We start from the raw sequence: 5,565 nt of genomic DNA, 5'->3' as shown, positions 1-5,565 counted from the left end.
AAAGGCTAGCAAAGTAAAAGGATAAGTGTGTATATGTCCATGTACTCGCATTAGTAAAAAAAGAACTCATATACTTATTGCAAAAGTCTACTTCGCCCTCGAAGCAAAGTATGCATGCCCCAAGAGGGATAGATTGGTAGGAAAAAATTCCATCGCTCATCCCCGACTGCCACTCATAAGGAAGACAATCAAAAGAGCACCTCATGCAACAAATTTGTCACACAACTTTTACCATACGTGCATGCTACGGGACTTGCCAACTTCAACAAAAGTATTTCTCAATTTCATAATTACCCACTAGAATGACCCTAACATTACTACCTTTATATCTCAAAACAATTATCAAGCATCAAGTTGATCATAGCATCCAATTCTTTTTCTATGATAGTTTTTATTATACCCAACTTGGATGCTCATCATTCTAGGACCAAATTTGTAACCAAAGCAAATACCATGCTGTCCTAAAAGACTCTCAATGAATATAAGTGAAGCATGAGAGACTAGAAATTTCTATAAAATCAAGCCACCACCATGCTCTAAAAGATAAAAGTAAAGTACTAGAGCAAAAACTATCAAGCTCAAAAGATATAAGTGAAGCACATAGAGTATTCTAGCAAATTCTAATAAAATAGGCTTCTCCAAAAGGGTGTGTACAGAAAGGATGATTGTGGTAAACTAAAAAGCAAGAACTAATATAATACACGACGCTCCAAGCAAAACACATATCATGTGGCGAATAAAAATATAGCTCCAAGTAAAGTTACCAATGGACAAAGACGAAAGAGGGGATGCCTTTCCGGGGCATCCCCAAGCTTAGGCTTTTGGCTATTCTTGAATATCTTGCGGTGATTTGGGCATCCCCAAGCTTAGGCTCTTGCCACCCTTTATTCCATAGTCCATAAAAGCTTTACCCAAAACTTGAAAACTTCACAACAAAAAACTCAACAGGAAATCTTATAAGCTCCGTTAGTGAAAGAAAACAAAACCACCACATAAGGTACTGCAATGAACTCATTCTTTATTTATTTTGGTGTTAAACCTACTGTATTCCAACTTCCATATGGTTTATAAACTAATTTACTAGCCATAGATGCATTGAAATAAGCAAACAACACACGAAAAACAGAATCTGTCAAAAACAGAACAGTCTGTAGCAATCTGTAACTAACGCAAACTTATGGAACTCTAAAAATCCTACCAAAATAGTACGTACGGGAAAATTTGTTTTGTTGATCAGAAGCAAAAAGAATCAATGCAAAAGCACGTTTCTGTGATTTATTGAATTTTTTCTCGTGAGTGCAAAGTTTCTGTTTTTCAGCAGAATCAAATCAACTATCATCATAGGTTATCCTATAGGTTCTACTTGGCACAAATACTAACTAAAAGATAAAAACACATCTAAACCGAGAGTAGATGCAAGATTTATTCCTAAACAGGAGCAAAAACAAAAAATATATAAAGAAAAATTGGGTTGCCTCCCAACTAGCGCTATCGGTTAACGCCCCTAGCTAGGCATAAAAGCAAAGATAGATCTAAGTGGTGCCATCTTTGGCAACCAATTCATAAGTAGCATGCATGATAGATTCATAAGGTAATTTGACTTTCTTTCTTGGAAAGTTCTCCATGCCTTTCTTTAAGGGAAATTGGAATATAATGTTCCCTTCCTTCATATCAATAATCGCACCAATCGTTCTAAGGAAAGGTCTACCAAGAATAATAGGGCAAGAAAGATTGCAATCTATATCAAGAACGATAAAAATCTACTGGCACCAAATTTCTATTTGCAACAATAATAACATCATTGATCCTTCCCATAGGCTTCTTAATGGTGGAATCCACAAGGTGCAAATTTAAAGAGCAATCTTCAAGATCATGGAAACCTAGAGTATCACATAAAGTTGTCGGAATTGTGGAAACACTAGCACCCAAATCACACAAAGCAAAACACTCATAATCTTTAATTCTAATTTTTGTAGTAGGTTCCCACTCATCATTAAGTTTTCTAGGTATAGAAACTTCCAAATTAAGTTTTTCATCATAAGATTGCATCAAGGCATCAACAATATGTTTGGTAAAAGCTTTGTTTTGACTATAAGCATGAGGAGAATTAACAACGGATTGCAACAAGGAAATCCAACCTTTTAAAGAGCAATTATCATAGTCAATTTCCTTGCAATCCGAGATAGTGGGTTCAACATTATTAGAAGTTGAGGGTTCTCCAATCTCACTCTTACCAAATTTAGCATTAAGATCTAAAGACTCCGAATTGTTGGGACGCCTTCTAGGCAAAGTTGATTCATCATCAGTCCATAATCATCAAAATTCATATTGCAAAACATAGATCTAATCGGAGACGCATTAATAACTTTAAGATCATCCTCATTATTTTCATGTAATTTTTTGGTTTAGCGGCCATCTTATTGACTAAGGTGGCTTGCTTGTCAGAAATTTTGGCTATAGCATTTTCAAGCAGGGTAATTTGAGTGTTAGCACCATAGAATTCTTTATTCATATCACCAAGCTCTTTGTTCATAAACCCCAAAACACTTTTTTGTTCCTTAAGCTCTTTTCTAAAGAAATTATTATGCTCAAATTGCAAATTCATAAAGCTTCTAATATTTGATTCAATCTCATCCATCCTTCTGAGAATGTGGTCAGGACCCTTAGGCACGGCCTTAAGGTCAAACAAGCAAACAAGCACACAAAATAAGGCAAGCAAAAAAGAGGGGAGGAGTTTGGGAAAGAGAGGGCGAATAAAACGGCAAGGGTGAAGTGGGGGAGAGGAAAAAGAGAGGCAAATAATGTAACTGCGAGGGAGATGGGTTTGTGATGGGTACTTGGGATGTCTTGACTTAAGCGAAGACCTCCCCGGCAACGGCGCCAGAAATCCTTCTTGCTAAGTCTTGAGCTAGCGTTGGTTTCCCCAAAGAGGAGAGGGTGATGTAGCAATTGTAGCGTAACTATTTCCCTCAGTTTTGAGAACCAAGATATCAATCCAGTAGGAGGCTCCTCGAAAGTCCCACGCACCTACACAAACAAACTGAGAACTCGCAACCAACGCAATAAAGGGGTTGTCAATCCCTTCATGGCCACTGCGAAAGTGAGATCTGATAGAGATAGTATGAAAAGATAAATATATTTTTGGTATTTTATAATATAGATGCAAAAAGTAAAGATGCAAATAAAGTAGATTGAAAGCAAATATGATAAGAGATAGACCCGGGGGCCACAGGTTTCACTAGAGGCTTCTCTCGAGATAGCATAAGTATTACGGTGGGTGAACAAATTATTGTCGAGCAATTGATAGAAAAGCGCATAGTTATGAGATTATCTAGGCATGATCATGTATATAGGCATCACGTCCATAACAAGTAGACCGACTCCTGCCTGCATCTACTACTATTACTCCACACATTGACCAACTCCTTCCTGCATCTAGAGTATTAAGTTCATAAGAACAGAGTAACGCATTAAGCAAGATGACATGATGTAGAGGGATAAACTCATGCAATATGATATAAACCCCATCTTGTTATCCTCGAAGGCAACAATACAATACGTATCTTGCAATCCTTTATGTCACTGGGTAAGAACCCCACAAGATTGAACCCAAAGCTAAGCACTTCTCCCATGGCAAGAAAGACCAATCTAGTAGGCCAAACCAAACTGATAATTCTAAGAGACTTGCAAAGATAACACAATCATAGATAAAAGAATTCGGAGAAGATTTAAATATTATTCACAGATAAACTTGATCATAAACCCACAATTCATCGGATCTCGACAAACACACCGCAAAAAGAGATTAGGTCGAATAGATCTCCACAAGAGAGGGGGAGAACATTCTATTGAGATCCAAATAGAGAGAAGAAGTCATCTAGCTGATAACTATGGACCCGTAGGTCTGTGGTAAACTACTCACAACTCATCGGAGGGGCAAGGATGTTGATGTAGAAGCCCTTCGTGGTCGATTCACCCTCCGGCAGAGTGCCGACGAAGGCTCCAAGATGGGATCTCGCGGATACAGAAGGTTACGATGGTGGAAATTGTGTTTCTTGGTGCTCCTGGATGTTTTCGGGGTACGTAGGTATATATTGGAGGAAGAAGTACGTCGGTGGCCGCCCGAGGGGCCCACGAGAAAGGGGGACGCGCCCTACAGGGGGAGGCTCCTATCTCGTGGGGTCCTCGGGAGCTTCTTGACTTGCACTCCAAGCTCTCCGGATCACGTTCATTCCAAAAATCACGCTCCCGAAGGTTTCATTTTGTTTGGACTCCGTTTGATATTCCTTTTCTTCGAAATACTGAAATAGGCAAAAAACAAGAATATGGGCTTGGCCTCCGGTTAGTAGGTTAGTCCAAAAAATGATATAAATGTGTAAAATAAAGCCCATAAACATCCAAAAGGGGTAATATAATAGCATGGAACAATAAAAAATTATAGGTACGTTGGACACGTATCAAACCCCATGGTGCGCTTACGTGTCTATCATCAATAATCATATTTTGGGCCGATTCTGGCCCGTTTCTTGGTCTAAAACTCAGGTTTGGGGTCCCGGAGTGATTTCCACGATTGACGAACACCGGGGTGCGTTCACGTGTCGGTCATCAACATTCACGATTTTGGCCGATTCTAATCTGTTTCAAGCACTATTACTCATTGTTTTGGGGTGCCAGTGCGATTTCCACGATTGACGATCCCCGGGGTACGTTTATGTGTTCGTCGTCAACACTCACAGTTTTGGCCAATTTCTAACCCATTTTGTGGTCTATTACTCACCGTTTTCGGGTCCCAAAGCGATTTCCATGGTTGTCGAACCCCAAGGTGCGCTTACGTGTCGGTCATCAACACTCATAGTTTTGGCCGATTCTGGCCCGTTTCGTTGACTTATTACTCACTGTTTTGGGGTCCCAGAGTGAACTCCATGATTAACGAATCCCGGGATGCGTTTACGTGTCAGTCGTCAACACTCATAGTTTTTGCCGATTCTGGCCCGTTTCATGGAATATTACTCACTGTTTTGGGGTCCTGGAGTAATTTTTCCACGATTAGCGAACCCTAGGGTGTATTTACTGGTCGATTCTGACCCGTTTCGTGGACAATTACTCATTGTTTTGGGGTCCCAAAGCGATTTCCATGACAGTTGAACCCCAAGATGCACTTACGTGTCTGTCATCCACAATCCCAATTTTGGCCGATTCTGGGCCGTTTCATGGACTATTACTCACTGATTTGGGGTCCCTGAGCGATTTCCTTGATTGACGAACCCCAGGTGCGTTTATGTATCGTTCATCAATAATCCTCGTTTTGTCGGATTCTGGGCTCTTTCATGAACTATTACTCACTGTTTTGGGGTCCCAAAGTGATTTCCATGGTTGTCGAACCCCAAGGTGTGCTTATATGTTGCTCATCAAGACTCATTGTTTGGGCCGATTCTTACCCGTTTCTTGGACCATTACTCTGTTTTGGGGTCCCGAAGTAATTTCCTTGATTGATGAACCCCGGGGTGCGTTTACGTGCCAGTCATCAACACTCGCGGTTTTTGTCGATTCTATACCGCTTCGTGG

The sequence above is a fragment of the Triticum aestivum genome, chromosome 4B (genome assembly GCF_018294505.1).
Source record: "Triticum aestivum cultivar Chinese Spring chromosome 4B, IWGSC CS RefSeq v2.1, whole genome shotgun sequence".
In the NCBI taxonomy this organism is placed as follows: domain Eukaryota; kingdom Viridiplantae; phylum Streptophyta; class Magnoliopsida; order Poales; family Poaceae; genus Triticum; species Triticum aestivum.
The sequence above is the reverse complement of the archived record's forward strand: the minus strand, read 5'-3'. Positions refer to the sequence as shown.